This window comes from Eretmochelys imbricata, chromosome 6 (genome assembly GCF_965152235.1).
Source record: "Eretmochelys imbricata isolate rEreImb1 chromosome 6, rEreImb1.hap1, whole genome shotgun sequence".
NCBI classification, from domain to species: Eukaryota; Metazoa; Chordata; order Testudines; family Cheloniidae; genus Eretmochelys; species Eretmochelys imbricata.
In genome coordinates, this window is record NC_135577.1 from 7,645,855 (window position 1) to 7,669,331 (window position 23,477).

The following is a 23,477-nucleotide window of genomic DNA, read 5'->3' on the forward strand; positions in this document are numbered from 1 at the left end:
AGGTGCTGATCAGCAGGGCTGCCAGGAGGTAGGAGGTGCTGGGGCGAAGGGGAAGAGCTGATTAGGGTGGGGGGCTGACAGTGGACACTGAGAACCCACCATTTTGTTTCTGGGGGTGCTCCAGCCCTGGAGCACCTATACAGTCGGCGCTTGTGGCTAACCTTGAACACACAGGGGTCTGTTTATCAGCCTTGTGTCCTTCGTACCCTCCTTTACGGCTCTGAAAGCCGGGTCACATCCTCCAAGCAGGAGTGGAGATTGAACAGTTCCCACCTCCGCTGTCTTACAAAAATCCTTGGAGTCACTTGAGACCAAGGGATCACCAGTAACGAGACCCTTGAGAGAACCAGCCTACAGTCTATGCAGACGATGCTGGACGCTCGCAGGCTTCACTGTCTGGGACACATGACGCGCATGTCCCAAGATCGTCTGCCGAAGGCCATGCTCTGTGGCCAACATAAGAACTGCCCGTGACTCAAAGAAAGGCCAATGCTCCATTCCAGTGACAAGGGTCAAACAAGCTCTCAAGAAATAAAACAAAACCACCTCCTCCTCCTCCTTCAAATCCCTCCTCAAAACTCTCCTTTGCTGCAATGCCTAAAAACCCCTGTTTGTACAGTGCGTAGCACAATGAAGTGCTGCTCCATGACTGGGGTGCCTAGGTACTACCGGAATACACCTAATATGATTCTTCCCAGAGGGACCTAGGGTTGTGAGGCAGCTCCTTACCACCTGCCCTTAGTGTGAGGAAGCTTTTTCTATGCCTGCACTGGGTCAGCTCCCAAGCTCGGCCAAGGGTAACACAAGCCCTCCCCTCATGGCCTCACAGGCCCCGCGCTCAGTCTACAGGTTAGCGATAGGCACATTCCAACCCTTGATCCCTTGAGTGTCTCCCTGGCGTGTCCACTCTCTGATCACTGGACACTCTCAGTATACACAGATCTGCTGCTTCCAAAGAAATAGTGAACCCCAGCTACCAATTACACCTCAGATCAGCGCTCTCCTCAGCTCACACCACTTAGAGATGTTCAGAGTGAGATCCAGTATCCGTTCATTTACCAAGGCCCAGAGATTCAAGTAGTAGCAAGTAGAAGTATTGGCGACAAATGGTTACATATCAAATAAAATCATCACAGGCATTCTAGAATCGAGACTTAATTAACAAGCTGCTCTCATGTCTAATAAAGAATTGCTCGCCCCAAATCATTCCAACGCTTTTCAGCCAGGCAATCTGTGACCTTATTTCATGAGACAAACCTGCTGTCACTTTGTTCCTTGGTGAAGGACTCAGCTGGTCCCTGGGCACCCCTAGGTCTATCCAAACAATCCTATGGCTTTATGCATAAACAGGACACCCCCCTCCTGACTGGTTCTTCCTGTAGATTTCCTGTCTTGTAGATTTTAAAATGTCTTCATCAGCAATTGCCTCAGAATGCTAACAGGCACAAAGGGTGAGATATACAATGCAATATACACAAATAAGCAGACAGGGGGATAGGTGTCTGTTACCTCTTACCTGGGAGGTACAGTACTGAGAATTGTTACCTCTGGCTACCTGCCTGAACCCCAGATCCTTAAGAACATAATTTTCAGTATAGATACGTAACTCCCTAAATATTCTCTGTACATATATTTTGCAGTGATCATGATGGCTAATGGACTACTGGCTCTCAGGAGAGACCTCACATGCCACCCTTTGGTATTCTGCAGAGATCTGATCCAGAGGATCCCTGTAAAACCTTTTGCACCCCCTGTGCCCTCTGCCCTTTGGCACCAAAAGGTCCCTGGGTCACAGCTAACCCCTTACATTGATCCATATGAGTCAGCTCTGACCCTCTTGCCTTTAGAGTGTATCTGCCACTACCTTTTCCTTGCCCTTAATATAGACTATTTCTGGATCATATTCTTGAAGCTCTCTACTGCAACGTAGCTGTCTGGAGTTGGTAACTTTTGTTCTGGAGAGTGGTCTGTTAGAACCCTGAATTTTTGGCTGAACAGGGAAGGCCTTAGCTGCCGGACTTTAGGTGAGATGCCTCTGCAATAATTTGAAACCTTTTAAACACAGGTCCCTTAGACCAGGTGTCTCTGTCTACCAGAAGCAACGGACCACAACATCTCCTCTAAGGCAGCCTGGTTTGCTGCCTGCGAATAGTGAGAGGTTAATGCCTTTTTGGAAGAGGGCAATTCTTTCTGAGATTCTATGCTTGTCTCATGACAGAGGTTCAGTTATAAAAATCATTGCAAAAAAAGACAAAAATACAATTTTTATCATATAATTATTGAGGACACTGCAACTCCTGAATCCCCTCCTCCCTTGCTGCATCCCTGGCCAATGGCAGCTGTGGAGTCGGCACTCAGGACAGGGGCAGAGTGCAGAGACCCCTCGTCTCCCACCCCCAGGGACTTCAAGGACGTGCCGCCGGCTTCTGGGAGCAGTAAGGGGCCATGGCAGGTAGGAAGCCTGCCTTAGCCCCACTGTGCCACAGGACTTTTAGCACCTAAAATCTTCCAGTAAGGCTTCAGTAGCCTCCGGGAGATAGAGCGCAATTCCAGGAGACCCGGCAGACCCTACTGGTGGCAGCAGCCTCTTCCTAGTGGGGGGTTGAGATACCCCTGAGCCCTACTTCACCCTGGGGCCCCACCCTCTACGTCTCCTCTTCCCCCAAGGCCCCGCCCCCTGGCCCCGGAAGGCGCAGCTGTGCCTTGGGAAGGGCTGCTCAGGGAGCTCAGGCTGCTGTGGAAAGCCCTGAACTCTCCATCTGCCCTGGGAGGCAGGGGCAGAGACATGGGCTGGGGGCTGCTCTCAGGCCCCCTGGCCTCCCACCCAGGGTAGGTGGAGGGTCCAGGGCACACCACAGTGGCCCCGGCTCCCTGGGCAGCTCTAACCACAGCCCAGCTCTGACTTCTGTCCTGGCCTGGGGCCCCAGGGGGAAGAGGAGGAGCAAGGAGTGGGGCCACTGTTCTGGTGCTGGTGCCCCACCCCACACTTCTACACAGGGGCCAGGCTCTTGCCGGGGAACCCAAATTGGACAGGGGCTTGGGCCTGGGCCTGGGCCCTGTGTGAATCCACCACTGTCCCCATCAAATTTACCTCCATTCCCTTCTCCCGCACACTGCCCCTGCCCCTCCCCTCCCATTATTTCCTCCTCTCCATCCTGGCTTCCCCATCCCGCCCCCTATTCCCTCCTCCTCCCTCCTATGCTCCCTCCCTGCCTCTATCCTCTGCTCCCACTCTCTGTACAAACACTGATTAAAATCCAACAAGGGCGTCTCCCTTCACCCCTCCCCAGTCTGTCTTGTGGGCACCAAGTCCTTGGTGGGGTGGGGGGCTGGAAGGAGGAGGGGCCTGGGCTCTGGCAAGGCAGGGGAAAGCACCGTGGGGAAAGGGTCTGTCTATCACAGAAGCAGGCTTGCCTGGGTGGGAAGCTAGACCGGAACGTCGAAGGCGACGGCCAGTGACTCCATGTCAAGGCTGTTACAGCGCCTGAGGAGTTCACACTTGTGACTTGGTTGGTGAAATGTAAGGATCCAGCTCACAACCAGATAGGTGCCTGCCCTGCTTCTGAACAGCCTGCCCTGTGGCTAGCATGACAAACCGCATGGCAAGCTCTTTCCTCACTTGGTGTTTTCATGGGAGGCGGGGGGAGGCCTGGGCTACTGGGACGAGGGGATGGGTCGGGAAGGGGAGGGCAGCCCAGCCCAGCCCTTTCTGCCTCCCCCCCACAACCCCCGCCGCACACAGAGCGGCTCCGGCAGCTCCCAGGCCTTCCCTGTGCAGCGTGCGGTGCTGCTGCTGCTTTGGCGCGGGCAGGGCCCCGTGTGTGGGATTTTGGCCCTGCCGACATTTCCCTGAGGGACACAGGGGAGAGACGGGGGAGGGGGATTCTGGACACTTCCCAACTCAGCTGTATCTGAAGGGAATTCCACAGGGCAGAGGAAAGGGGCCTTCCTTAGTTCAAGGCAGGGCCACTGTTGAATATCCCAGGCTGTTGCAAACTGAGGGGTGAGAGCGTCTCACAGGAAAGGTCCCAGGGAGCCTTTATCAGTAAGCTATGAATAGGTGTGATCGATCTGTATTTGAAGGGCCATCAGCTGTACAATGGATCCATTGAAAGAAGCCAGGGGCTACACCTTATGAGTCAGCAAGACATGGAGGGACGTGCCTAGGGACGGAACCCTCAGGCTTTTCCATGCCATGTGCTGTGAGCCTGTGTTTAGGACAAAGGAAGTACAAGCCCCATGGCAAAAAGAATATAAAAGGCAGCTACATCTTCTCCATTTTGTCTTCAGTCCTGCTTCTTACCTCTGGAGTAACTTCTCCAGAAACGAAGCTCTGAACAAAGGACTGAATGACCCACCCGAGCTGTGGATGTGTCCAGAGGGACTTTCAAGCCGGTAAACTCACCAAGACTACTAAGAACCTGATATATGGACTTTGAAGTCTCTGTACGTCTCTGATTGTTTTGATTATTTAACAACGCTCTTCTCTTTCATTTCTTTTCTTTTCTAATAAATCTTTAGCTTTAGGGACTAGCGGATTGGCTGGCAGTGTGGTATTTTGGGGAAAATCCAAAGTAATATTAATCTGGTAATGTGGCTGGCCCTTTGGGATCAGAAGAATACTTTATATAGTGAGCAGAGATGTAAATAACTCCTCGCTTTACTGCACCTAGGTGCTGATTGGGAGCCAGAGAACCGGATTCAATAAAGGGGGCTCTGTGATTTCTTTCTTGCTTCTTGATAAACAGTGGGGCGGGTGGAGGCGGGGGGATCAGGGGCAGAATTTGTAACTGGTGGGTGAATCTAACTGCAGTGTTAACCACCAGGTTTGAGAGAATCTGCTCTCCTTTTTCAGCCTGCCCTGACCTTGGCATTTCAGTGTGGGCTTTACTGGGCACCACGGGTCACAACATCCACTTTGTACCAGTCTGTCTGTCTCCAATTTTTCCTTATTTCCTGCAGAATTTTATGGAACAGGTTGAGCAGGACAATTGTTTCCTTTCACCTGCTTTCAACAGTTTAGGTCCAGGATACACTTCTCTGCACAACCTGCTCCACTCGGGTTGCTCGCGTAGTACACCACTGCTGTGCTGTCCATTAGAAGATGTACCCTGTGGTCTCAGGCAGGAATGGGTTCAAAGCCCATCTGATGGTGTGTTGTTCTAGTTCATTTATGTCCAGTTTTTGTTCCCATTCCTTCCACCCAGCCCCCGATCCAGGCTCATTTTCACAGTCTCCTGGGATGGCGAGGAGCCCAACTGTCCAGCTCCACAGGCACCTCAGCCCCACACTCACCAAGAGTGTGTTTGACGTCCTCTGTGCCGTGGCCATAGTGGAACTAGAGCCAGTCCAGGCTCTTGTCCTTTCACTTTCCTTCCACAGGAGAACTCAGGGGCCAAAACACGTCTTTTAAGAGCCTGCACGGATCCCAAACCTCTTGCTTTGGACAGAGCCAATGGCTTGGCTTTCAAAGCCTTCTTCAAGAGAAAGGCTTGACTCCAGCTCTGCCTGTCTTTCCAGGCCCAGGCTGTGCAGGATCGAGTGCTGCCTGGGCAAGCTGCCTTTGCCAAGAGAGGGCAGACAGAGTGAGTGTGCATCAGATTTCAGGAATATGGATAACATTAACTAGCACTCCCTCTGGTACCACGGAAATCTCTGACTCGAGGGTAGCTATGTTAACCTGGACGGATCAGGGATTGGATTTGGATTTGCCAAACTTAGGGCATTGTTTCTTCATGTGTTCAAGGAATGTGAGTAAGAAACACGATTTTGGGTTGTCCCTTTGGGCTGGGGTCTGATAATTAGTGTTACCAGGAGGTGACTGGTACTTGGCTGCTGGGTGCTTAGCCCCCTCCTCCTCTTTCCCAGGAACAAACCGGGGGCCCCTTTCCATGCCAGGCTTTTGCCCTTCCCTTTGGGACCTGAGCACTATAAATGGTCTCTCTCCCATGTGTCAGTCAGTGGCATCGGATGCCCTTTCCAGTTTGTTTGACTTTTCCCACACCGCTGCCCTCACCTTGTCAGAGCAGACATTAGAGAACTCCTGACCAATTCAATCTACAAACTGATCATAAGTTTCTGCCCCTTTCCTTTTCATCCATTTTCTCAAATCAAATAACCCCCCATTGTATGAACATATTCCCTGTGATTTATCCATTTTTTTGAGGTTTCTAAACTTTAGGTGCGATGCCTCTGGAATAATTTGAATTCTTTTAAACACAGATCCCTTCAATCAAGTGTCTTTGTTTACCAGAGGCCAACGTCTCCATTAATGAAGCTTAGCTTCGCTCTCATTGGGAACCGTGGGAGATGACGGCCATTTGGGAAGAGGGCAATTCTTTGTGAGATTCTATGCTTGTCTCACAGATAAGCTTTCAGTTCTAAAAATAATGGCAAACCCCCCCCCCCCCCACACACACACATATTAATCCTAGAAATGGCATGAAGGCAACTGAACAGGCAGGGCAGGATGGAGGACACATGGTGGTGTGAGGGAAGGAGTGAGGGGGAAATTGTATCACTCAAAATTCAAATAATAGGTGTCCCATTATTCCACCCTAAGTTTCCAACCTTGCTTTGGACCTTATGTTAAATATTGTGTGTAATTAAAGAAAACAATACTAGTTGCAGGGCCCAGTATGTGTGATTTTTTGAACTGCTGACGTTTCCCTGAGGAACACAGGTGAGAGAAGGGGAAGGGTGATTCTCAGCACTTTGCAACTCAGCTACATCTGAAGGGAATTCCACAGGACAGAGGAAAGGCACCTTTGTTAGCTCAAGGCAGGGCCCACTGTTCAATATCCCAGGCTGTTGCAAACTGAGATGTGAGAACTTCTCACAGAAAAGGTCCCAGGGATCCCTTATAATTTAGAATGGAAAGTGTTTGAAGCGCAAACCTAGAGACTCTCCTGCAATGCAAAACAGGTTCTTGCACTCACACACACTCCCGCCCCCACACACACTTGGGGTCGTGTTGCTGTCTGGAAAAGAGCTTTACAAATGTATTTACTGCTGTTCTACCCTGGCTGCCAACTAATCCTTTTTACACAAACAGAGAAGGGGAAGCAGGCACTGACAGGATGAAAACAAGAAAAAACCTGATTCCTTCCTGGCTCCCTCCAGCTTCCCTACCCCCACCACATCTATTCCCTGGGATCCCTCCTCCCCGCCCTCCAGTCCCCGCCCCCACGTTCCACCCTTTGCAGTTTCTGCAGGGGGTGGCTAAGGGTTGAGGGGCTGCAGAGGGGCATTTGGGGTGGGGGAGCAGTGCTAATGAGGGGGAATTTCCCAAGCTCCTGCTCCCATCAGTAACTGCCCAGGGTCGCTGAGCAGAGCAGCAGAGGGGCCTGTCCCCACCCTTCCCCAGCAGCCAGAGCAGCCTCCCCTTGCAGCCAGGTCAGAGTCCAGCTCCATGTGCCCCTCCCCTCTGCACATACGGCCAGCTGGGCTGGGGGACGTGAATGTGACTCCAATCCTGAGCCCTCTGCACCTGCTGCTCCCATTAACCTGAGCGGTTGTTTTCCCGCTGCGGCTGTTTGGGGAGGGAGTTAAACTGTGTGTTGGGAGGAGACAAATACCCCTCTGTGTCCGTGACAGGCCTGTGAGGGTCCCTGTGCCCATCACTGAGCCCGACCCTCCTCGGCCCCAGGGGAAGAGGGGACAGTGGGAGAATGGGGAGGAGAGGCAGAGGGAATAATCCCCTTTCCATGTCCCACTAATCACCCACCCCAGAGATATGTCCCCCTAACTCCTCAATGCCCTGAAGGGTCCTTGTGGCGGCGGGGAGGGGGCATGTGTGATGACTGTGGGAATTTATGAACTATCTGTATCAAGCCTCTTGGCACTGAAAATTCATTTCCTCCCTAGGCCACGGGAGATCAGGGCTAGGTATTCAAGACATAGCACCACTAGAACTGTCTGGGCTAGAATCTACCCATATCGATGGAGAATCTGGAAAAGGCAACGGGAGTGGTCAGTGACTGGACATCAAGCCTTAGAGCAAGTGACTTACGCTTTCCGGAAGTCTCCTCGGGGAAGGCTGTGGAGGAGAATAAAGAGAGAAGGTGTCATGTGTCGGTGTGGAGATGAGCAGGATGCACAGACAGGCAGGGCACTGGGACTGGGAGACACGGGGACAGAGACAGCAGGGATGGAGGGCAGGGCAGCAGGGCCCAATGAAGCCTGGCTTCCCCCTGCCTCTCTCACACTCACCCCGGGACTTTCAGATTTTGTGCTTCAGGAGATAATCGATTGTTACCTGTTTTGGAAAAGGCTGCCTGCTGGCCCTGCACATTCTGAGTGGGAGCCTTGTGCCCTGATGGGGTAGAAAAACTCTCCCACAGGTGTCAGGCTTGACTGGACTCACTGCAGGGAGCTACAGAGAGAGACAGGGATCGCTGGTGCCAAAGACCCAGTTTCCGAGTTGTGGCGGCCTGGGCCTGCCCCTGTGGAACTGTGTGAGTCCTTGGGGACCTGGACACTGATGGGGTCACTCCCAAGGGTCTGGCTAAAGGCCAGCCCGAGACCAGACACTGTGAATACAGGACAGGGTGTTGGAGGGTGAAGGGGGCTGGGCTCTGGTGCAGCCAGGGGGCGAAGGGCCGATAAGAGAGGCTGACAAGGTTAGTTCCAGGCAAGCTCTGCCCAGAACCTTAGGTGGAAGCAGGAGATCAGCAAGGCAGCGTGGGACAGAGTCTGGAGAGCAGCTGGCAGACAAAAGACAGAGCCAGCCCTGGAGATCAGTGCGGGAGGGGATCCCGGATGGCTGCTCTGGGGAAGGGTCAGTGGGAGGGTTATAGGGGAGACCCCCTCTGGTGGGGTGATGAGTAAGAGAGACAGGAGGTAGATAGGAGAGCCAGCCTGGGGTCGCAAGGTTATTTTAGGGGGATTGCGGTATTGCCACCCTTACTTCTGCGCTGCTGCCTTCAGAGCTGGGCGGCCAGAGCGCGGCGGCTGCTGACTGAGGGCCCGGCTCTGCAGGCAGCAGCGCAGACGGAAGGGGGCAATACCCGACCAGGCCATCCTGACTTCTGGGCTGCTGCTGGCGGTGGCTCTGCCGTCAGAGCTGGGCTCCCGGCCAGCAGCTGCCTCTCTCCAGTTGCCCAGCTTTGAAGGCAGGGCCGCCGCCAGCAGCAGCGCTGAGGGAAGGGTGGCAATAGCACAACCCCCACCACAATGCCTTTTGGGGTCAGGAACCCTGAGAATTACAACACCAGGAAATTTCAGATTGAAATGTCTGACATTATGACATTTACGATTCGTAAAACCCTAGGACCGTGAAACTGACAAAAATGGATGGTGAATTTGGTAGGGCCCTACATATAGTGGTTCTCCCGACAAGGCAAAAGAAGGGACACAGGACACAATTATACCCACAGTAACAACTGCAACAGCAGCTTCCAAACCACTCCCTGCCTCTATTCATTGCACCCCTTCTCCCCAGCCTCCGCATCCGTCCTCCCTCCATTCCCTCCACCCTCTCCCGCTGCACCCTCCCATTCCGGTATCCCTCCTGCCCCTTCCATGACGCCTCCTCTCCCTCTATTTCTTCAGACCTAACTCATGCCCCCTCCCATCCTTCTATTTGCCCTGCCCCCAATACATCTCTCTTCCCTCTCTGTAGCCTCTCTCCACCCTCCAGTCCATTCTACCCATCACTTCCCTCTGTTCCCTCGTGTCACCTCCCATCCCTCTATGGCCTCATCTATCTACCCCTTAACCTTCCCCTCCCTCTATTCCCTCCTCCTGAGCCACATGTCCCTCCCATTCCTATCTTACCCCTTCACTCCCGCTCTGCTACTTTCCCACGCTCTATTCCCTCTGCCCTCTCCCCAGGCCCCCTCCCTTACCTCTATTCCCTCCTTCCCAGTGCTTAATTTGTGCCAGGGCTTGCCAGGGATAAGCCCCAGCTCCTCTTGGCTTGGCAGTTCATAGCCCCTATACTGCTGGGATTCCTGCATCAGTTACGAATGTAAGAACATTTCTTGAGCCCCAGCACCTAATTGCTTAAGCCCAGGTACATCTTTCATTACAAATTAAGCACTTCTCCTGCCCCTCACGTGTCCCTCACATCACTATGTTCCCTCTTTCCCCAACCCCAGCACACTCCGGTGCCTTTAGTCCCTGCTCCCCGTGCCCCCTCTTGTCCCTCTATTCCCTCCCGCCCCTCCCTTCCCCCTCCCCTCCCTCCTCTCCCTTCCCATCTTCTCTCCCCTCCCTCTGCTCCCTCTTTTCCAGGGATACGCAAACTGAGGGTTGGACCGTGTGATGTTCCTAATGATTGGAAAATTGGTTGTTCTGACTCATGCAGAAGTGGCCCTTACTAATCACTGGATGCTTCTGTAGTAATTGCATGTAGTGATTGCGCTTGGTTCAAGAAAAAAGCTGTGAACAACAGGCCCCTCTCTATATCGCATTCGTTAACCTCTGAAAGGCCTTCAACACGCTTGGCAGGAACGGCATCTATAAGATCCTGTTGAAAATTGGCTGACAACAAAAGGGGCTCTCCCTATTCAAAGAGTTCCACTTGGGAATGAAGGCAACTATCCAGTTTGAAAATGAAACATCATCTGAGTTTACTATTCATACTGGCATGAAGCAGGCTGCATTTTAGCACCCACTGGCTTTGGCATCTTCTTCTCGAGTCTTCTTAAGTATGACTTGGAAATGATCCATCTGCTGTATTAACTGACTCAAGGATGGACAGCAGCTTGTTTAACATCAGATGATTACAGAGCAGAAGGCATGTCACCCAGCTTACTATTCAGGATCTGCTTTTTGCAGATGACACTGCATTTGTCTCTAATTCACCTGATGAATTGCAGATCATGATGAACAAGTTTTCTGATGCGTGCAACAAGTTCGGCCTGGTAATCAGTATCAAGAAAACCGTTGTCATATCACAAGGTACCAACATGCCACCTAAAAGCTCTGTCAGTAATGAAGCTCTGGATAACATGGATCCCTTCTGCTATCATGGCTCAATTCTTACCAGCTCACATAACCTTGATAGGAGACTTGATGCTGTCATTGGCAAAGCTTCTGTCACCTTCATGACACCTGTCACGTGTTTGGAACAACAAGCTGCTAAACCCAGAGGCACCGACTTTCTAATGTGCCGGGGGGGTGCTTGACCCCCGCTCCACCCCAGGCTCCACCCCACTCCACCCCTTCCCCCAAGGCCCCACTCAGGTCCTGCCTCTTCCTCCCCCCACTCCGCCCCTCTCTGCCCCTTCCTGCCCCCACCCCACCTCTTCCTGCCCTCTCCCACAAGCGCACACCGCTTTCACTCATCCCCCTTTCCCTGCCAGCGCCTCCTCCCTGCTGCTGAACAGGTGATCACCAGGACGCAGGAGGCGCTGGGGCGCGGGGGAGGTGCTGATCAGCAGGGCTGCCAGGAGGTAGGAGGTGGCTGGGGCGAAGGGGAAGGGCTGATTAGGGTGGGGGGCTGACAGTGGATACTGAGCACCCACCATTTTGTTTCTGGGGGTGCTTCAGCCCTGGAGCACCTACACAGTCGGCGCCTGTGGCTAACCCTGAACACACAGGGGTCTGTTTATCAGCCTTGTGTCCTTCGTACCCTCCTTTACGGCTCTGAAAGCCGGGTCACATCCTCCAAGCAGGAGTGGAGATTGAACAGTTCCCACCTCCGCTGTCTTAGAAAAATCCTTGGAGTCACTTGAGACCAAGGGATCACCAGTAACGAGACCCTTGAGAGAACCAGCCTACAGTCTATGCAGACGATGCTGGACGCTCGCAGGCTTCACTTTCTGGGACACATGATGCGCGTGCCCCAAGATCGTCTGCCAAAGGCCGTGCTCTGTGCCCATGACGCAAAGCAAGGCCAATGATCCAATCCAATGACAAGGGTCAAACAAGCTCTCAAGAAATAAAACAAAACCACCTCCTCCTCCTCCTTCAAATCCCTCCTCAAAACTCTCCTTTGCTGCAATGCCTGTTTGTACAGTGCGTAGCACAATGAAGTGCTGATGCATGACTTGGGTGCCTAGGTACTACCGGAATACACCTAATATGATTCTTCCCAGAGGAACCTAGGGTTGGAGGCAGCCCCTTACCACCTGCCTTTAGTGTGAGGAAGCTTTTTCTATGCCTGTAGTGGGTCAGCTCCCCAGCTTGGCCAAGGGTAACACAAGCCCTCCCCTCATGGCCTCACAGGCCCCGCTCTCACTCTACAGGTTAGCGATAGGCACATTCCAACCCTTGATCCCTTGAGTGTCTCCCTGGTGTGTCCACTCTCTGATCACTGGACACTCTCAGTATGCACAGATCTGCTGCTTCCAAAGAAATAGTGTACCCCAGCTACCAATTACACCTCAGATCAGCGCTCTCCTCAGCTCACAGCACTTAGAGATGTTCAGAGTGAGATCCCAAGGCCCAGTCATTCAAGTAGTAGCAAGTAGAAGTTTTGGCGACAAATGCTTACATATCAAATAAAAACATCACAGGCATTCTCGAATCTAGACTTAATTAGAATCATAGAATCATAGAATATCAGGGTTGGAAAGGACCCCAGAAGGTCATCTAGTCCAACCCCCTGCTCGAAGCAGGACCAATTCCCAGTTAAATCATCCCAGCCAGGGCTTTGTCAAGCCTGACCTTAAAAACTTCTAAGGAAGGAGATTCTACCACCTCCCTAGGTAACGCATTCCAGTGTTTCACCACCCTCATAGTGAAAAAGTTTTTCCTAATATCCAATCTAAACCTCCCCCACTGCAACTTGAGACCATTACTCCTCGTTCTGTCATCTGCTACCATTGAGAACAGTCTAGAGCCATCCTGTTTGGAATCCCCTTTCAGGTAGTTGAAAGCAGCTATCAAATCCCCCCTCATTCTTCTCTTCTGCAGACTAAACAATCCCAGCTCCCTCAGCCTCTCCTCATAAGTCATGTGTTCTAGACCCCTAATCATTTTTGTTGCCCTTCGCTGGACTCTCTCCAATTTATCCACATCCTTCTTGTAGTGTGGGGCCCAAAACTGGACACAGTACTCCAGATGAGGCCTCACCAATGTCGAATAGAGGGGAACGATCACGTCCCTCGATCTGCTCGCTATGCCCCTACTTATACATCCCAAAATGCCATTGGCCTTCTTGGCAACAAGGGCACACTGCTGACTCATATCCAGCTTCTCGTCCACTGTCACCCCTAGGTCCTTTTCCGCAGAACTGCTGCCTAGCCATTCGGCCCCTAGTCTGTAGCGGTGCATTGGGTTCTTCCGTCCTAAGTGCAGGACCCTGCACTTATCCTTATTGAACCTCATCAGATTTCTTTTGGCCCAATCCTCCAATTTGTCTAGGTCCTTCTGTATCCTATCCCTCCCCTCCAGCGTATCTACCACTCCTCCCAGTTTAGTATCATCCGCAAATTTGCTGAGAGTGCAATCTACACCATCCTCCAGATCATTTATGAAGATATTGAACAAAACCGGCCCCAGGACCGACCCCTGGGGCACTCCACTTGACACCGGCTGCCAACTAGACATGGAGCCATTGATCACTACCTGTTGAGCCCGACAATCTAGCCAGCTTTCTACCCACCTTATAGTGCATTCATCCAGCCCATACTTCCTTAACTTGCTGACAAGAATACTGTGGGAGACCGTGTCAAAAGCTTTGCTAAAGTCAAGAAACAATACATCCACTGCTTTCCCTTCATCCACAGAACCAGTAATCTCATCATAAAAGGCGATTAGATTAGTCAGGCATGACCTTCCCTTGGTGAATCCATGCTGGCTGTTCCCGATCACTTTCCTCTCATGCAAGTGCTTCAGGATTGATTCTTTGAGGACCTGCTCCATGATTTTTCCAGGGACTGAGGTGAGGGTGACTGGCCTGTAGTTCCCAGGATCCTCCTTCTTCCCTTTTTTAAAGATTGGCACTACATTAGCCTTTTTCCAGTCATCCGGGACTTCCCCCGTTCGCCACGAGTTTTCAAAGATAATGGCCAATGGCTCTGCAATCACAGCCGCCAATTCCTTCAGCACTCTCGGATGCAACTCGTCCGGCCCCATGGACTTGTGCACGTCCAGCTTTTCTAAATAGTCCCTAACCACCTCTATCTCCACAGAGGGCTGGTCATCTCTTCCCCATTTTGTGATGCCCAGCGCAGCAGTCTGGGAGCTGACCTTGTTAGTGAAGACAGAGGCAAAAAAAGCATTGAGCACATTAGCTTTTTCCACATCCTCCGTCACTAGGTTGCCTCCCCCATTCAGTAAGGGGCCCACACTTTCCTTGGCTTTCTTCTTGTTGCCAACATACCTGAAGAAACCCTTCTTGTTACTCTTGACATCTCTTGCTAGCTGCAGCTCCAGGTGCGATTTGGCCCTCCTGATATCATTCCTACATGCCCGAGCAATATTTTTATACTCTTCCCTGGTCATATGTCCAACCTTCCACTTCTTGTAAGCTTCTTTTTTATGTTTAAGATCCGCTAGGATTTCACCATTAAGCCAAGCTGGTCGCCTGCCATATTTACTATTCTTTCGACTCATCGGGATGGTTTGTCCCTGTAACCTCAACAGGGATTCCTTGAAATACAGCCAGCTCTCCTGGACTCCTTTCCCCTTCATGTTAGTCCCCCAGGGGATCCTGGCCATCCGTTCCCTGAGGGAGTCGAAGTCTGCTTTCCTGAAGTCCAGGGTCCGTATCCTGCTGCTTACCTTTCTTCCCTGCGTCAGGATCCTGAACTCAACCAACTCATGGTCACTGCCTCCCAGATTCCCATCCACTTTTGCTTCCCCCACTACTTCTACCCGGTTTGTGAGCAGCAGGTCAAGAAAAGCGCCCCCCCTAGTTGGCTCCTCTAGCACTTGTGCCAGGAAATTGTCCCCTACGCTTTCCAAAAACTTCCTGGATTGTCTATGCACTGCTGTATTGCTCTCCCAGCAGATATCAGGAAAATTAAAGTCACCCATGAGAATCAGGGCATGCGATCTAGTAGCTTCCATGAGCTGCCGGAAGAAAGCCTCATCTACCTCATCCCCCTGGTCCGGTGGTCTATAGCAGACTCCCACCACTACATCACTCTTGTTGCACACACTTCTAAACTTAATCCAGAGACACTCAAGTTTTTCTACAGTTTCGTACCGGAGCTCTGAGCAGTCATACTGCTCCCTTACGTACAGTGCTACTCCCCGACCTTTTCTGCCCTGCCTGTCCTTCCTGAACAGTTTATAACCATCCATGACAGTACTCCAGTCATGTGAGTTATCCCACCAAGTCTCTGTTATTCCAATCACGTCATAGTTCCTTGACATCAACAAGCTGCTCTCATGTCTAACAAATTAACAAGCTGCTCTCATGTCTAATAAGGAATTGCTCGCCCCAAATCATTCCAATGCTTTTCAGCCAGGCAATCTGTGACCTTATTTCATGAGACAAACCTGCTGTCACTTTATTCCTTGGTAAAGGACCCAGGGTGTCCCAGGGCACCCCTAGTTCTCTCCGAACAATCCTATGGCTTTATGCAGAAACAGGACACCCCCCTCCTGACTGGTTCGTCCTGTAGATTTCCTGTCTTGTAGATTTTAAACTGTCTTCATCAGCAATTGCCTCAGAATGCTAACAGGCACACAGGGTGAGGTATACAATGCAACATACACAAATAAGCAGACAGGGGGATAGGTGTCTGTTACCTCTTATCTGGGAGGTACAGTGCTGAGGATTGTTACCTCTGGCTACTTGCCTGAATCCCAAATCCTTAAGAACATAATTTTCAGTATAGATATGTAACTCCCTAAATATTCTCTCTACATACATTTTGCAGTAATCATGATGGCTAATGGACTTCTGGCTCTCAGGAGAGACCTCACATGCCATCCTTTGGTGTTATGCAGAGATCTGATCCAGACGATCCCTGTAAAACCCTCTGCACCCCCTGTGCCCTCTGCCCTTTGGCACCAAAAGATCCCTGGGTCACAGCTCACCCGCTACATTGATCCATATTTTGGGCCGTCCCTTGGGGCTGGGGTCTGATAATTGGGGTCACTGGGAGGTTCTGACCCACAGCCTCCGACTCCAGGGTAGGTACGTTAATCTGGACGGATCAGGGATTGTATTTGGATTCGCCATCCTTAGGGCATTGTTTCTTCATATGTTCAAATGATGTGTATAAGAAACACTATTTTGGGCCATCCCTTTGGCCTGGGGTCTGATAATTAGTGTTACCAGGAGGTGACTGGTACAGGGCTGCTGGGTGCTTAGTCCCCCCACCTCCTCTTTCCAAGGAACAAACCGGGGGACCACTTTCTATGCCAGGCTTTTCCCCTTCCCTTTCGCACCATAAATGGTCTCTCTTGCATGTATCAGTCAGTGGCATTGGCTGCTTTTCCACAGTTTGTTGGACAAGTCCAAGAGTGGACTTCTCAAGTTTTTTGAGGTTTCTAAACTTTAGGTGAGATGCCTCTGCAATAATTTGAAACCTTTTAAACACAGGCCCCTTAGACCAGGTGTCTCTGTCTACCAGAAGCAAAGGACCACACCATCTCCTCTAAGGCAGCCTGGCTTTGCTCTGCGAACAGTGAGAGATGAACGCCTTTTTGGAAGAGGGCAATTCTTTCTGAGATTCTATGCTTGTCTCACGACAGAGGTTCAGTTACAAAAATCATTGCAAAAAATGCAACACATTAATCCTAGAAACAGTGTGAGGTCACCTGAACAGGCAGGGCAGGACGAAGGAGACATGGGGATGGGATGAGGAGTGAGGGGGAAAATTGCATTTCTCACTATTGAAATAAGAGTTCTCCCATTTTTCCAGCCTAATTTTCCAACCCCGCTTTGGATGTCATGTTGAACATCGTACATAATGCAAGACAAAAATACAAGTTAATCATATAATTTTTGAGGACACTGCAACTCCTGAATCCCCTCCTGCCCTGCTGCATCCCTGGCCAATGGCAGCTGTGGAGTCGGTACTCAGCACAGGGGCAGAGCGCAGAGACCCCCTGTCTCCTGCCCCCAGGGACTGCAAGGACGTGCCGGCGGTTTCTGGGAGCGGCGCGGGGCCAGGGCAGGTAGGCAGCGTGCCTTAGCCCCACTGCGCCGCAGAACTTTTTGCACCTAAAATCTCCCAGTTTGGCTTCAGTAGCCTTCTGGAGATAGAGCCTGATTCCAGGCAACCCTACGAGTAGCACCAGCCTCTTCCTAGTGGGTGGCTGAGATATGCCTGAGCCCTTCCTCACCCCGGGGCCCCACCCTCTACTCCTCCTCTTCCCCCAAGACCCCGCCCGCTGGCCCCAGAAAGTGCAGCTGGGCCGTGGGAAGGGCCGCTCAGGGAGCTTGGGCTGCTGTGGGAAACCCTTAACCCTCCACCTGCCCTGGGTGGCAGGGGCAGAGACATGGGCTGGGGGCTGCTCTCAGGCCCCCTGGTCCCCCACCCAGGGCAGGTGGAGGGTCCAGGGCACCCCACAGTGGCCCCGGCTCCCTGGGCAGCTCTAACCACAGCCCAGCTCTGACTTATGTCCTGGCCTGGGGCCCCAGGGGGAAGAGGAGGAGCGAGGAGTGGGGCCACTCTTCTGGTGCTGGTGCCCCACCCCACACTTCTACACAGGGGCCAGGGCTCCTGCCGGGGAACCCAAATTGGCCAGGGGCTTGGGCCTGGGCCTGGGCCCTGTGTGAATCCACCACTGTCCCTATCAATTTACCTCCCTTCCCTTCTTCCCGACCCTGCCCCTCCCGTCCCATTATTCCCTCCTCTCCATCCTGGCTTCCCCATCCCACCCCTATTCCCTCCTCCTCCCTCATATGCTCCCTCCCTGCCTCTATCCTCTTCTCCCACTCCCTGTGCAAACACTGATTAAAATCCAACAAGGGCGTCTCCCTTCACCCCTCCCCAGTCTGTCTTGTGGGCACCAAGTCCTTGGTGGGGTGGGGGTGCTGGAAGGAGGAGGGGCCTGGGCTCTGGCAAGGCAGGGGAAAGCACCGTGGGGAAAGGGTCTGTCTATCACAGAAGCAGGCTTGCCCGGCTGGGAAGCTAGACCGGAACGTCCAAGGCGACGGCCAGTGACTCCATGTCAAGGCTGTTACAGCGCCTGAGGAGTTCACACTTGTTCCTTGGTTGGTGAAATGTAAGGTTCCAGCTCACAACCAGATAGGTGCCTGCCCTGCTTCTGAACAGCCTGCCCTGTGGCTAGCATGACAAACCGCATGGCAAGCTCTTTCCTCAGGTGGTGTTTTCATGAGAAGCGAGGGGGAGGCGTGGGCTACTGGGACCAGGGGATGGGTCGGGAAGGGGAGGGCAGCCCAGCCCAGCCATTTCTGCCTCCCCCCCCACGTCCCCCGCTACACACAGAGCGGCTCCGGCAGCTCCCAGGCCTTCCCTGTGCAGCGTGCGGTGCTGCTGCTGCTTTGGCGCGGGCAGGGCCCCGTGTGTGGGATTTTGGCCCTGCCGACATTTCCCTGAGGGACACAGGGGAGAGACGGGGGAGGGGGATTCTGGACACTTCCCAACTCAGCTGTATCTGAAGGGAATTCCACAGGGCAGAGGAAAGGGGCCTTCCTTAGTTCAAGGCAGGGCCACTGTTGAATATCCCAGGCTGTTGCAAACTGAGGGGTGAGAGCATCTCACAGGAAAGATCCCAGGGAGCCTTTATCAGTAAGCTATGAATAGGTGTGATCGATCTGTATTTGAAGGGCCATCAGCTGTACAATAGATCCACTGACAGAAGCCAGGGGCTACACCTTATGAGTCAGCAAGACATGGAGGGACGTGCCTAGGGACAGAACCCTCAGGCTTTTCCATGCCATGTGCTGTGAGCTTTTCCATCTCACTCCCTTTTTTCATTTGATTGTATTTGTTCTCATCAGGCCATCTCCTCTGTCTGAGTTTCCCTTTCCCCATTCATTCATCATCAGACTATGCCATTAGTAGAGTGGATATTGGCAGATAGGAAGTTATAACACTCATGTTTTACACAGCAGCGGGCTGCTTTCCAAATCAACTGAACTGCTCATCCATGGAGGGGAAATCAGGTGAGATGAGGGGTATATGAAGGAAGCAGGTTTCATGCAGCGTGAGTGACTGGCCTTCCAGCTCTGCTCTATGGACCATCACAGCACTGTCAGTATTAGTTCCCTGCGTCCTTTGGATCTTGAACCTTCACACTGATGGGACCTCGTGATTTTCGAAAGGGGCTTAACAGAAAGAAGTAAAAGAGAAGGAGAGAGAGCAAAGGCCATTTCCCTCCTGTGCCCGCCCAAGCACACACACACACACACAGAGACACACACAAACTCCTCTCTCTCTCTCTCTTTCTCCTCTCAGGCTCTGCTGCTTTCATCTGTTCTGCACACCCTGGCTGTGCATTGCCAGACTTTACCGTCTCTGGGTTGTGCTCTGCGTACCACCCTGGACTCTTTTCATGGGTTTTTAACACTTGGCTTTGGGCTCCTTTCCACACCCTGGTAATGTAATTTACTCAGAATTAGCGATGTCCCTTCAGCCATAATGCCACAGTAACAATGTTTTTACTCTGGGAAGTGCCTTGGTTGCTGAACTAAACATCTTGTCCATGCTCGCTCAACCAGACACCTAATGAGACTGTGACCATGTGACGTTCGTAATGATACGAAGATTGTAGTTGTGACCAGTGGAGATGTGGCCCTTCCTAATAGTAATAAAGACCTCTATACCTTGCCTCAGCGTATAATATGGAGAGATTATCATACTCCCTTTTTGGTTTGTGTCCTTCCCTCCACTCTCATTTTTGGACTGTGCACTTTAGGTCTGATGGCCATTCTGAATGAATTTCATATTTTTATGGGGAACATTAGGACTGCTTGTGTGCGTGTGTCTCTCACATTTAGAGCCATTGTAAAGATTAGAAGAAAAAAAGGTTGTTTTTTTTCAAAAGAAAATAGGCTTTTTACACATTTTAAAGGAAGATTGGGGAAGAGGAATACAGTGGTAAGCTGCAAATATGTTAACAGGTCTTTTTAGACAAAAATTATGTTTATGCATTTGGGTTTAGTTTTAACTAACGACTGAAAAATTATTATGTTTTTCTGAATATTAAATATTTAGTAACAGAATGTGATTGTAGAGAAAATAAAGTGGGGGCGGGGGGGTGGGGAGTTAAACAGGAACAAAGCGAGAGAGGCTGTAGAACAGCTGAGAAAACAAAAGCCTTGTGAGGCGCTAATATACCGTGGGGATGGGGCCACATACATATCACAGGTAGAGTGGGAACCTCACAGTACCACTGCTGCTATTCCTCCCCTTGGTTTTGGATCCTTCTTTTCACCTAAGCCCTCAAATCTCCCTCTGGTCTGACCGTAACCTTGGCTCAAAGGGCTTGGTTGTATTTCTTCTGAGTCCCCTGTGTTGTCCCTTCAACACACCCCTGCCCCTCCACCTCCCTCCCTCCCACAACCCGTGCAGAGAGCTTCCTGTTTTACAGGCTCATCTAAGGACATCCAGGTCCTTCATTTTATTACCAGCTCCTTCTCATCTTAATCACCCTGCCTCTGTCTGTAAACCGAACACTGGCTCCCTGCCCCAGGGGCACAAGCTGGAAGCAGCACCTCTCCTCCCCACAATCCACACTCCACAGCAATGCTGGGCTGCAGTTAAGAGCTCCACCTGGGAGAACACCTCCTGCACAAAAGTCAGAAGTCGGGAAGACAGCAGGAGCTCCCCCCACCCCCCAATGGCACCCTTGGGGTTAGAGAGACAGGAGGTAGAGAGTCACCCTGACTGAATTGGCCTTCTCAGCACTGGTTCTCCACTTGTAAGGTAACTCCCTTCTCGTCATGTACGAGTATATTTATGCCTGTATCTGTAATTTTAACTCCATGCATCTGAAGAAGTGGGTCTGTTACCCACGAAAGCTTATGCCCAAATAAACCTGTTAGTCTTTAAGATAGCACTGGACTCCTCGTTGGTTTTTTTAGGAGGTAGAGAGGGGAGCCAGCCTGGGGCTGGAGGCAATGAGCAGGGCCCCAGCGTGTACGCGGCCCTCTCCTAATTCTGCCTGTGAATCCCCCTGATAATGACACATTCCGAACCCAGGTCCAGCTACTTACCACGACAAATAATGCTGTTCCCTACAAGGCAAAAGAAGAGACACAGTACACAATCACACGCACAGTAACAACTGAAACAACACAGCAGCCTCCAAATGCACCCCCCCATCTCTATTCATTGCCATCGTTCTCCCCAGTCTCCCCATGAGCCTTCCCTCTATTCCCTCCTCCCCATCCCCATGCCCCCTCCTCCACCCTAATCCTTCCGCTGCCTTCCCGTGTCCCCTCCCGTCCCTCTATTCCCTCCTGCGCCGTCCCAGGCCCCGCCTCCTTCTATTCCCTGCTCCCCGTCCCTGTGCCCTGCACCTGTATTCCCTCCTCCCCACTCTATGCTTCCTCCTCTCCTTCTGTTTCCTCTTCCCTTTCCCTGTGTCCCTTCTCTTCCCCGAATTCCCTCTTCCCCAGGCAGCTCTGGGGAATGGTTGGTGGGAGGGTTATAGGGGAGATTCCCTCTGCTGGGGTGACGAGTAAGTACAGAGAGACAGGAACGTAGATACGGGAGCCAGCCTGGGGCTGGAGGCAGTGAGCAAGGCCCCAGTGTGTCCCCGGCCCCCTCCTAATTCTGCCTTCGCATCCCCCTGCTAATGACACAATCCCAGACCAGATCCAGCTTCTTACCGCTGCCACGGCAAGTACTGATATTACCTAAAAGGCAAAAGAAGGGACACAGGACACAATCACACCCACAGTAACAACTGAAACAACACAGCAGCCTCCAAATGCATCCCCCCCATCCCTATTCATTCTAATCGTTCTCCCCAGTCTCCCCATGAGCCTTCCCTCTATTCCCTCCTCCCCCTGTCCCCTCCTCCACCCTAAGCCCCATTCCCCCTTCCCGTGTCCCTTCCCCTCCCTCTATTCCCTCCTCCCCATCCCCATGGCCCCTCCTCCACCCTAATCCTTCCACTGCCTTCCCGTGTCCCCTCCCCTCCCTCTATTCCCTCCTGCCCCGTCCCAGGCCCCGCCTCCTTCTATTCACTGCTCCCCCTCCCTGTGCCCCCCACCTGTATTCCTTCCTCCCCACTCTATGCTTCCTCCTCTCCTTCTGTTTCCTCTTCCCTTTCCCTGTGTCCCTTCTCTTCCCTGTAAATCCCTCTTCCACAGGCAGCTCTGGGGAATGGTTGGTGGGATGGTTATAGAGGAGATCCCCTCTGCTTGGGGTGACGAGTAAGGACAGAGAGACAGGAAGGTTGATATGGGAGCCAGCCTGAGGCTAGAGGCAATGAGCAGGGCCCCAGTGTGTACCCGGCCCTCTCCTAATTCTGCCTTTGCATACCCCTGCTAATGACACAATCGCAGCCCAGGCCCAGCTACTTACCGGTGACATGGGAAAAACTGATCTTGCCTACAAGGCAAAATAGGGGACACAGGACACAATCACACCCACAGTAACAACTGAAACAACACAGCAGCCTCCAAATTCACGCCCCCCCCGCCCATCTCTATTCATTGTAACAGTTCTCCGCAGTCTCCCCATGAGCCTTCCCTCTATTCCCTCCTCCCGCTCCCCATGCCTCCTCCTCCACCCTAAGCCCTATTCCCCCTTCCCGTGACAGTTCCCCACCCTCTATTCCCTCCTGCCCTGTCCCAGGGCCTGCCTCCTTCTATTTCCTGCTCCCCCCCCAATGCCCCAAACCTGTATTCCCTCCTCCCCACTCTATGCTTCCTCCTCTCCTTCTGTTTCCTCTTCCCTTTCCCTGTGTCCCTTCTCTTCCCTGTAAATCCCTCTTCCACAGGCAGCTCTGGGGAATGGTTGGTGGGATGGTTATAGAGGAGATCCCCTCTACTGGGGTGACGAGTAAGGACTCAGAGACAGGAAGGTAGATACGGGAGCCAGCCTGGGGCTGGAGGCAATGAGCAGGGCCCCAGCGTGTACCCGGCCCTCTCCTAATTCTGCCTTCGCATCCCCATCATAATGACACGATCCCAGCCCAGATCCAGCTACTTACCACTGCCACGACAACTACTGTTATAACCTACAAGGCAAAAGAAGGGACACAGGACACAGGACACAATCACACCCACAGTAACAACTGAAACCACACAGCAGCCTCCAAATGCACCCCCATCTCCATTCATTGTAATCGTTCTCCCCAGTCTCCCCATGAGCCTTCCCTCTATTCCCTCCTCCCCCTCCCCATGCCCCCTCCTCCAGCCTAATCCTTCCTCCCCCTTTCCGTGTCAGTTCCCTGCCCTCTATTCCCTCCTGCCCCATCCCAGGCACCGCCTCCTTCTATTCCCTGCTCCCCCTCCCTGTGTCCCCCACCTGTATTCCCTCCTCCCCACTCAATGCTTCCTCCTCTCCTTCTGTTTCCTCTTCCCTTTCCCTCTGTCCCTTCTCTTCCCCGTATTCCCTCTTCCACAGGCAGTTCTGGGGAATGTTTGGTGGGATGGTTATAGAGGAGATCCCCTCTGCTGGGGTGAGGAGTAAGGACAGAGA

General features: G+C 52.3%; 1 protein-coding gene and 1 long non-coding RNA gene across 2 annotated transcripts in view; both read right to left on the minus strand.

The window, feature by feature from the left end:
• Window positions 1-23,477, minus strand: part of LOC144267068 (uncharacterized) — a 620,395-nt gene that overhangs the window by 419,519 nt on the left and 177,399 nt on the right. The gene's annotated exons all lie outside the window — the stretch shown is intronic.
• Window positions 8,011-23,000, minus strand: LOC144267074 (uncharacterized). The gene is made up of 5 exons (XR_013346533.1): window positions 22,987-23,000; window positions 22,356-22,382; window positions 21,656-21,682; window positions 21,038-21,058; window positions 8,011-8,038 (listed from the first exon to the last, which is right to left on the minus strand). It is a non-coding gene; the product is annotated as an uncharacterized LOC144267074 (long non-coding RNA).